The sequence below is a fragment of the Elaeis guineensis genome, chromosome 7 (genome assembly GCF_000442705.2).
Source record: "Elaeis guineensis isolate ETL-2024a chromosome 7, EG11, whole genome shotgun sequence".
NCBI classification, from domain to species: Eukaryota; Viridiplantae; Streptophyta; class Magnoliopsida; order Arecales; family Arecaceae; genus Elaeis; species Elaeis guineensis.
In genome coordinates this window covers 67,998,838-68,010,247 of record NC_025999.2, presented here as the reverse complement: position 1 = coordinate 68,010,247, position 11,410 = coordinate 67,998,838, and the positions used below count along the sequence as shown (strand labels likewise).

General features: G+C 37.1%; 1 pseudogene; it reads left to right on the top strand.

The window, feature by feature from the left end:
- The first annotated feature begins 274 nt into the window (after positions 1-274).
- The window catches only part of LOC140859316 (transmembrane 9 superfamily member 11-like), a 169,231-nt pseudogene continuing 158,095 nt past the window's right edge, over positions 275-11,410 (top strand).

The window sequence follows — 11,410 nt, the reverse complement described above, 5'->3', positions numbered from 1 at the left end:
GTGGACAAGAGGGGTGCTTTACAAGAAGAAAAAATAAATTTCCATTAATGAAAAAAATAAAACTAGGGAGCCGGGATGGATATAATCACAGTACTGAGAAGAAGTAAAGCTTTGGAAAAAGGAGCAGTGATTGGTCAGTAGATTAAGAATATGAATGTGGACTTTTGACTTTGCAGACACTGGGGAATGATATTAGATATCCTGCCACTCTCATGATTATTGGTTGACTAGATGTAGGATTTATTGTTTGCATTCCATCTCAACAATTTAGCTGATGGCCAACAACAAGTGCAATGTGGATCAGGTTTGTAGAAATAGAGTAAAATGGGCCCATGACCCTTGCTGGACTAAGTAGAATACCTTGCTAGGGGTCGCGGGCTGAAGGACATGGATCATGATCTAGTTTAAGGTCTAGTCATGACAACGTGTGTAGTTGTGGGAACCTATAGTATCTATATTGAGATCCTTTGACAATCCTTCCAATGTATCTTTTTTTTTATCTTAGTTTAGTTTTACTTTACTAGTAGCTTTCACCTTAAGGTTAGGTGTAACTCAGATTTCTACCATATCTTAGCACAACATTCTTGTTGCAGTCCAACACTATATCTTTTTACCATAATCTAGTGCCATCCGCCTTTGAATGATAGTATGATAGTGGTGAAAATACTTGAAGTTCAAGGTACTTGAACCTACACTACTCTTCATCCTCCCTTTGATCCCCATCACCTTTGTGGCTGATCCACCTAGCATGCTTGCATATACCAATCTCGTTACTGTTGAGGCTTGACATTTTTCTCTACTAACCAATTGAGTTTCCTAGCACTCATCTGGATGGAATGAAAAAAGTACTAATATGGCCAAACTCTTATCTAATTCGACAAGAGTCACATGGATCTCATTTGCTCTGATTCTATGAAACCAGATCCTCATGGCATTTGCTTATGTTCTTCATCCAAGTTATTAAAATGGGGTATAAATAGTTTTTAATTGAGTTTATCTGGAATAGAACAATCACTATTAAAATAGCCATTGTTAGCTATTAATATAGAAAAAAATAATAGGCAATAACCAAAAACAATGGTGCTATTTGATCATGCCATTATTTATTAAAAAAAAAACTACTAATAAAAAGATAAAACTTAAAATATTAGATCATATGAAATAATAACAATAATAAAGTAACAACTAAATAGCCAAGAACATATGAAAACCTATTATATAAGAAAAAAATCTTCAAAACCAAGTTCATAATGAGACAATTTAGTGTACCATGCATTACTCTTTGTATAATAATTAAAAATCTATTGCCAGCTTGTTCAAATGATAAATGAATCATATTTGTGACAAAACTTCTAATCTGAATATTGATCTAAAGAAAAAAAATATATTTTTATATAATGAAGTTTAGGGGTACTAGCAATCGAGTGATCCAAATTTCATATTTGCCAATTTGGTCAATAAAGTGGCAAGATCAATCAAAATCAAGAAAAATTGACAAACAGAGCTCAACGCCATTTGTCTGTGACCGTTACATGACCACATGTCACCCACTAAACAAGAAAACATGGCAAAAAATTGTTAAGCACTATTGACATGACATCTTATTGTCTTAATCAATGATTAAGATTGGAATATAGTTGGATTTTCAGCATCACCTCTCCTTTGTTTCATCTTTTCATCATCCTTGTCTAGGACTTCAGAGGGAAAGAAAGAGGGATGGAGATCTCCTATGGTGAAGGTGAACTCGCTCACCTGCATCGACACCCTATCAATTAAAGGTTAACTCACTCATCTCCATCGATACTGAGATTCCCTATGGCTACTATAGCCTCCCCTTCTGCAAGTCCCAAGAAGGCATCAAGGACAACACTAAGAACCTTGGTGAGCTCCTCATGGGTGATCACATCAAGAACTCCCCTGACCACTTCAACATGCTCACCAGTGAGTCCAACATCCTCCTTTGCCGAACCAATCCTTTGTCCACCTAAGATCTCAATCTCCCTAAGAAGAGGATTGATGAGATGTATCAAGTCAATCTGATTCTAGATAACCTCTCAGCAATCCAATACACCAAGAAAGATGAATACTTCCTCTAATGGAGGTACCTAGTTGGGATCTAGGCCAGCGATACTATTGGTCTTATAATTAATTTTGATGATTCTAAAATATTCAGTATAAATGATACTAATCATGTGTTTCAATAATGAATATAGGATTTTTCAGATACTCTAAAAAGAAGCTAAGCCAAGGATTTCAAAGCTGAAATTTTAAGTTTTTGATTTAATGGAGTTGACCCCAGAAGCGAAGGAGCCAACCTTTGAACTAAAACAGATAGAAAATAGAAGGATTTTAAGTTTTAGAAACTTCAAGAATCAACCTCAGGAGAAGAAGAGTCGACTTTGATATGCTTAGAGCTGACTGGCATGTAGGCGAGTAGACTCATGGGAATGAAGAGTTGACTCTCTTAGAGAAGATAGAGAACTACATTTTTGGATCTCCAATTCGAGTTGACTCGAGAAGAGCTCGAGTCGATCTCAGGATAGGTCGAGTCGACTCATGAAGATAGTGAGCCGACTCTTTTAGAAAAAATAGAATGTAGGATTTTCAGATCTTGAGACAGAGTCAACTCCTGAAGAGGTCCAAGTCGACTCGTGGATAACTCATGCCTGAAGAAATCAGATCTAGGATTTCAGGGTTAGATCTTGAAACTTTTTCAAGATCATGTAGCGGAAGACTAAAATAAATCAAAATTTATTTTATAAAATTAGAAAATCTCTAGATCTAAGATCCTATTACATGATTATTACATGATATTAAATCAAAAATTAAAATATATAGAGAATGAACTATATATAGATCATATCAACATGTTTCTATGCTACATCTAATATATGTAATAAACAATAGATCAGATCTATTACCTTGCAAGTTAGATGTTCTAACCTTGCTGATCCAAGCTTGAGGATGATGTTGCAAGCTGCACATACATTCGACCTTTAGGAGTCATCTACATGAGTCCACGAATCTCGATCAGAAGTCCTACTCTAGAAAATCAGCACAGTATGCTAGTACTGCGCTGATCCTTCTTCGATGGTTGATCAGGTGTCTTCTTCTTCTTGATTTGGACTCTTCCAAAGATGAGAAGTAGGAGGAGGAGTTTCAGATCTGAGATGCTCTCAGAAAACTCAAGATGGAGGAAGGAAAGAGATGAACACAACAATCTTAGAAGAAAACCCTCTTCTTCTTCTCTTTGCTCTCTCTAGACATCCTATCTTGTATCTATTATATCTCCATGCCCCAACCTTCTTTCTCTCTAATTTTTGGACACCCCAAAGGTCTCTCTTTGATCTATTTTTCATAAAAAATTCATAAAAAAATTTATTTTACAAAGAGATATATGATAGAGTCCTTGTCTAGGTCAAATACCTAGTCAAGGTTTATCCAAACATGGCAAGATAAGGGGCACCCAACTCTTGGGCGCCCCCTCCTTTTTGTGCATGGACCAATAGCAAAGGGCACCTATCAAGTTCCATAAAAGCCATGAAAATATCAAGAAAAATTTGGATAAAATCGATGCAAAAAGGAAAAATTTTGGATTTCTAAAACTCTATCTCATAGAATTGAAATCCAAACTTATTCCTACTTTGATTTGATCCACAACCATCTTTCATATAAGAATGAAGAGAGGAAACCTTTTGGGCATGGTGAAGACCTGGGAGAGAATTTTTGTCATACAAAATAAGAGAAAATTGGCATGGAATAAGAGAGAGGGCATGGGGGGCTTATGTGGTGCAAGGTAGAATCCTAGTCTTACTAGGATTCTATCTTATGACTTATTTTAATTTGATTTCTCAAACCAAATCAAATCAAAATTAGATCAATCTAATTAAAATAGGTCTTAACCCAATTAAAAACTTAATTTAATCAGATTAAATTAGATTTAAATCTATTTTAATTTTTTAATCAAATTAAAAATTAGGTTGACCCAAGTCCTAATTGAACTAGGACTAGTTTTTCCTTGCAGCATTTAGCTTATCCAATAAATCAATTGGACTTGATCCAATTAAGCCCAAACTAAATTTAATTAAATCATATTCAATTAGATTTAATCTCAGTCTATTGGCTTAATCAAATTAAGCAAATTAGCAATCGAATTGCTAATCGATCCTCCTGCAACACTTGCACTAGGTTAAATGTCAATCGTATTGATTGTTTAACCCTAGAACGATTCTTAATCGTTGATCAACCATCCGATCAGATCATGAACTCTAATGTGTGTGACCTCATAGGTCCGAACTTAAGTCAGTAGCACAGGAATAAATTTTTATATCAATCAAAATGACCATCTAGCAATGGTATCCGACGGTCGGATAGGTCGAATGTGTAGAACAACATCCTTAGAATCTATGTGGATATAGTTTCTATATAATTCATCTCCTTGACTAAAATGATCATAGGACACCTCAGAGTTCAATTGTCAACTCTGATCAGGTTGTCCACATTATTTTTCAAAATATTAAATCCATCTGATGGATTATCCTGACCAAGATTTTGCTAAATTGAAATATAGTGACTCATTCTTCTCCAACTCTTGGAGTGGTCAATCCCATCTCGATCATACTCTGACTTCACAAGTACTTGACTATGCCCAGAAGCCTTCCGTCACTGAATTAAAAATTTAGTTAGTCCAGTACCAAAGCATAGTGAGTTGCTTGCAAGTCACTGAGGCGATCTCAGATCTAAGGGACACTTATACCTATATCCCATCAAAGATATTTTCGACAGCAGAATGCTCTGGAGTTGATCACGTTCAATGATGATGTACCCTTACATCTCACCTGTATGCCATACCAGTATCTCCACACCCTTGGTTAAGAGGATAACCAACCCATATGGCCTATAGCGACCTATGCTTGATAGAAGCTGTCATCCTTATTAACAGCCTATCATTTGGTCGTGAATAATTTTAAGGACTAATCGATAAATTCTCTCTTTATCGAACTTAAATAGTCCTAAGGACTTCATCATAACAATGGAGTTCGTTAGAAGATGAAAACTTATGATGAAAATATCAAAAATATTTTTATTTATTAATAAATCAATTACAATACTTGGTTGCTCAACCGTCAACAGCTTGACGATTGGCATTTGAGACATATTTTCCAACAACTCTCACTTGTCCTAAAGCCACTCGGCACAGTATCTAATACCCATCTTCGACTTGTGATTGTCGAACTCCTTTATCGCCAGGGCTTTAGTGAAGGGGTCGGTCCAGTTTTTTTTCTATCGATCTTCTAAAGTCGACGTCACCTCGATCCATGATCTCCAGACCAGATGAAAGCGGCGCAAAATATGCTTCATCCCTGGTGTTCTTTGGGTTCCTTCACCTGAGCTATGGCACCAGTGCTGTCGTAGTAGAGTAGATCAGACCATCGAGGGAGGGTGCTACTCTGAGCTCGGTGATAAATTTTCTAAACCACACAGCTTCCTTCGTGGCATCTGATGTTGCGATGTACTCCACCTCACAAACAGAGTCTACCATAGTATGCTGCTTAGAACTCTTCCAGCAAATTGCTCCACCATTCAGAGTAAAGATATAACCCGACACACTTCTGCTGTCATCATGGTCAGATTGAAAGCTGGAATCTGTGAACCCCACAAGTTTCAGATCCGACTCACCATAAACCAACCATTGGTCCTTAGTATTTCTCAAATACTTAAGGATGGCTTTAACCACTTTCCAGTAGTTTTCTTCAGGATCAGATTGGTATCTAATCACTACTCCTAGTGAGTATGCCACATCTGACCTTGTACATGTCATGGCATACATGATAGATCTCACGGTCGAAGCATACGGGATTCTACTCATACGCTCTCTCTCTTCAGGAGTTGTCGGACAATCTTTTTTAGAGAGAAAAATTCCATGGCCTATCGATAGATAGCCCTTCTTGAAATTCTCCATGCTGAACCTCTTCAGTACAGTATCTATGTACGTAGACTGGGATAACCCAAGCATCTTTTTAGGTCTATCCCTATAGATCTTCATCCCTAGGATGTAGGATGCTTCACCCAAGTTCTTCATGGAGAACTGTGATGACAATCAAATTTTTATTCTCTGTAGTGTGGGGATGTCATTCTCGATTAAGAGAATGTCATCTACATACAAGACAAGAAATACCACAACTAGACCATTTGTCCATTTATAGATGCAGGGCTCTTTTCCGTTCTTAACGAAGTCATACGTTTTGATCACCTTATCAAAATGCATGTTCCAACTTCGAGAAGTTTGCTTCAATCCATAAATGGATCTCTGAAGCTTGCACACCTTGGACTCATCTGTGGATGTAAATCCCTTAGGTTGTATCATATATACCTCTTCGGTCAGCTCTCCATTCAGAAAAGCTATCTTCACATTCATCTACCAGATCTCATAATCCAGATGGACAGCTATTGCAAGCATTATCCGAATGGATTTGAGCATTGCCACAGGAGAAAATATCTCATCATAGTCAATACCATAACATTGACGATACCCTTTGACAACCAGACGACTTTATAGGTCTCCACTTTTCCATCTGTGCCCCTCTTCCTTTTGAAGATCCATTTACACCCAATGGGTTTAACCCCTTCAGGTGGGTCAACTAATGTCCATACATCGTTGACCTTCATGGACTCCATTTTGGATTTCATAGCTTCAAGCCATTTTTTGAAATCAGATCTCTGCATTGCATCTGTATAGGTGATCGGATCCTCATCGTTCTTATCAAGTTCGATGGATCACCATCTCAGATCAAGAAATCATAGTATCTGTCCAGTGATGCGGTACTCTACCGGATCGCCTTAATGGTGCAAGTACATTGGGCTCCGGATCTGATCTAATCAAATCCGACTCAGGTTCAGCTATTGGTGTCGGTCTTTCTACCTATTGAACTTCATCAAGTTCAACCTTAGAGGCAACAGTTCCTTCACCAAGGAACTCCTTTTCTAAAAAGGTTGTCTTAAGGCTGACAAACACCTTTTGTTCATTAGATGGTAAAAAAAATATCCTTTGATCTCTTTGGGGTACCCTATGAATGTGCGTTTGTCAGACCAAGGTCCGAGTTTATCTGTAACTAACCATTTGACATAGGTCGGGCACCCCAGACCCTAAGGTGTGAAAGTGTCGGCTTACGCCCTGTCCATATCTCATATGGAGTCTTAATTACAGACTTACTTGAAACCCTATTTAATAGATAACAGACCGATTCGAGTGCATATCCCAGAAGAATATCAGCAAGCTGGCAAAACCATCATGGATCGGACCATGTCTAACAGAGTCTGATTTCTCCTTTCAAACACACCATTATGCTGTGGTGTTCCTGGAGGAGTCCATTGGGAGAGAATCTCATTCTCTCCTAGGTATGTGAAAAACTCATCAGAAAGGTATTCCCCTCCTCAGTCAGATCGAAGAGTTTTAATACTCTTCTCAGTTTATTTTTCTACTTCACTTCAAAATCGTTTGAACATTTCAAATGAATCTGACTTATGTTTCATCAGATAGACATATCCATATCTGAATAGATCATCCGTGAAAGTGATGAAGTAGAAATATCCATCTCTAGCACTTGTGCTTATGGGCCCGCATACATCAGTATGTATTAGGCCCAAGAGCTCAGTAGCTCTCTCACCTTTTCCAGTAAAAGATGACTTGGTCATTTTACCAAGAAGACAGGACTCATAAGTTGGAAGTGATTCACAATCACTGACTTCGAGGATTTTCTCTTGAGTCAACCTGTTTATTTTATTCTTGTTTATATGATCTAGCCTACAGTGCCATAAGTAGATATCTGACACACTATCTAATCTAGGGTGCTTGCCAGTAGAATAGACTATGTTAATAGGTTGTGATAACATATACACACCATTGTTCAAATGTCCATAAAAAATAGTAACATCATTCATAATGATATTACAAACTTGTTTCTTTATTGAAATTTCATAATCATTTTTGGCTAGAAGGCCTACAGAAATAATGTTTAAAAAGAAACTGGGACAGAAATGACAATCATTAAGAACAACAGTATGGGACTCAAATACAAGTTTCAAGATTCCTAATGCTAGAACTGAAACTGGTCTTCCATCTCCAACGTTCAGGAACCTCTCGCCTTGCTCGAATCTCCTACTGACCTGCAACTCCTGCAACGAATTGCAAATATGGTAAGGGCTATCGGTATCCAATACCCAGTCAGTTATATCACAAATAGAAAAATTGCAAGAGTTATCATATAAATACCTTGTCCAACAATAGCTTGCTGCTTTCTCTACCTGTTCGGGTCTAAGGAGGCAATGTACTGAGGACAGTTCTCTTCCAGAGCCTCCGCTTCTTGCAAAATAAGCATTCAGCTTGACTCTTATCAAGCTTGATCTTTTTTGGTCTGGCCCTGTACTGATGTCCCAACCTGAACTTGCACCTTCTTCACTTTCTTTTTCTTGTTCTTCTTCCCTTTCTTAAAGGATCGAGAACCAGAAGATGAACCTCCACTAAGTTCACCGACTCCTTGTGGAGTTGGTGATCCTTCTCAAAGTTTTCAAGCAACCCCAGTAACCCATGGTAGGTTACTTCAGGCTTTGTCATTCTATAATGAGTGAGGAATGGGAGATAAGACTTGGACAATGAGTTCAGTATTGCATCTTTCCCAAGTTGCTCATGCAAGAGAAAGCTGAGCTTGCTCAAATGCTCCATCAGCTCGATCATATACAATACATGATCAGTGACAGAGACACCATCCTGCATTTTGGCATTGAAGATAGCACAACTAGTCTTGTACCTCTCCACATCATCGGGTATGCCAAAGGCATCCTCCAACACTTGAAGCATGTCCTTTGGCTAAGCCGTCTCAAATTTGTGATTGAACTCGTCGCTCATGGCAGCTAGCATGATGTAGCGCACTGTGATCCGATCACTGAGCCACTTCTGGTAAGTATCTCTGACTATTCCACGTGCATTGGTAGCTGGCTCCTCAGGTGCAGGATCCGTTATCACATATAGGATCCATTTATGCTCCAGAACTATCTTCAACTTTCGGTACCAGCTACCGAAGTTGGATCCCACCAACTTATCATTATCCAACAATGATCGGAGTGATAGGAAAGTGGCCATATCTGCACAAAAAAAAATCATAATCTAATTAGTAATTAATTCATTAAACCTAAAGATTTGGACTTTAATCAAAAGTTTCTCCCACTATTTTATTCGAATTGATAGCCTCTACCTCCAATTCGAGCAATTATCCTATTTCTTTAGTAGGTACTAGAATTCACTTAGACTGCACACAAGTCCAACTTTAGTTGGCTAACCCATATACATCTAAGGGTAGGTTCATAACCAATTATTTCTCTAAATAATTTTTAGTAATTTTAATTTTTTTTCAGTCCCTAATCAGTAGGCTTTGTCCTCCACTGAAAAGGTCTGGTTAGGTCCAATCATTAACATGACCATACTTGACCCATCTAGCCAATGAATGATTAGGCCCAACTTTGGTTGGATAACCTAACCACCATTTAGAAAGATGCAGTCAAGAAATCATATTATGAATGATAATTCCATCAGCTGATAAGCACCAGGCCTTTGGGCCTCCAAGATTATCCAACTAATGGACCCATTATCATCCACTTAGTGGGAGGCTATGATCTAGTTATCACCATAACTATTTCATTTTAAGGATCTAATAATTTTAGAGAATTTAATTGATTTAGAGGATGAGGTCAGATGAATCAGCTTATCATGATCCTTTCACTGGCTTCACCAAGTCAGCTTAAGGGAGACATTAAAAAGGCTGGTCTAGGAGCATCTAAATCAGTCACACTGATTTACCTAGCTGACATGGGTCAGCTCGAATAGTCAAGTGATCCAATCAAAATATAATTTCATCAAGAGGTCAGGTAAGTTCGATCGGTGGGAGGGTCTGCCAAAGCTTGCCTTAGACACCATCAGAAATGACCAGGTAAGCGGGCTCCCAATTAGAAACCACCGGTCTGGTTTACCTTAGACACCAACTGGTTTAATTAGTTTCGATTGGGTCAACCTAACAGTTCGTGCTAGACCGCTTAGCCAAGAATCAAATCTATTTGGTTCTCGTTAAAGATATGGACTTGACCAACTACAACTATGGTAATTGATCTAGAGAATCCTTGACCTAATCTAAGACAACAATTGATTAGATTTAGTTAATTCTCTAATTAGGTCATCTTTAATCTAACCTTAGGTCTAACCCAATTAATGGACCTAATTTCCACTAACCCATTAACCCAATGTGTTATGGTTTGTGTCTTAGGTTCTTCCATTCACAATCCTAGAACCTAATCAAAACAACTTCTTAATTCTCAATTAAGTTTTGGGCTGAGGGTTGGGGTTTGACTTTTTGAAAATAATTTTCATATTTATAAAATAATTTTACAACATGGTTTCACCAACCAAGTAGCATGTTTGATTCATAATCAAGATACAAATGAAATAAACATGAAACTACTTTAAATCTAATCTAAACAGGTTCATGTAATTGAAACAATTTCAACTTTAAACTGCGCAAATTTTTCAGACAAAAATATGATGGTTCTTTACGTAGGTTATATTAACAAAGAGATTTTATTTTAGATTTAAATATCTTTTAAATCTAATAAATAATAAATTTAATCTAGATCATATTTAATAAATTTATGATTAAAGATAGATCTACATGAACTAGGACAATCTTTGCACTATAAGGGGTAAATCTTACAGCAGGACAACCTTACAGTTTGTGATTGATCTAAAAATTTTAATTTTAGATTTAATAATTAGATTATAAATTAGATCTAATCTAAAAAATAATCTAAGCATGTATAAATAATCATATAATAAACAACCTGGCTCTAATACCAATTGAAGGAACCAGATCTAGGATTTCAGTGTTAAATCTTGAAACTTTTTCAAGATCATGCAGCGGAAGACTAAAATAAATCAAAATTTATTTTATAAAATTAGAGAATCTTTAGATCTAAGATTCTATTAAATGATTATTATATGATATTAAATTAAAAATTAAAATATATAGAGAATGAACTACATGTTGATCATATCAACATATTTCTATGCTACATCTAATGTATGTAATAAACAATAGATCGGATCTATTACCTTGCAAGTTAGATGTTCTAACCTTACTGATCTGGGCTTGAGGATGATGTTGCATGCTGCATATACATCCGCATCTAGGAGTAGTCCACACGAGCCCATGAATTTCGATCAGAAGTCCTGCTCCAGAAAATCAGCACAGTATGCTAGTACTACGCTGATCCTTCTTCGATGGTTGATTAAGTACCTTTTCTTTTTGATTGGACTCTTCCAAAGATTAGAAGTAGGAGGAGGAGTTTCAAATCTAAGACATTCTCA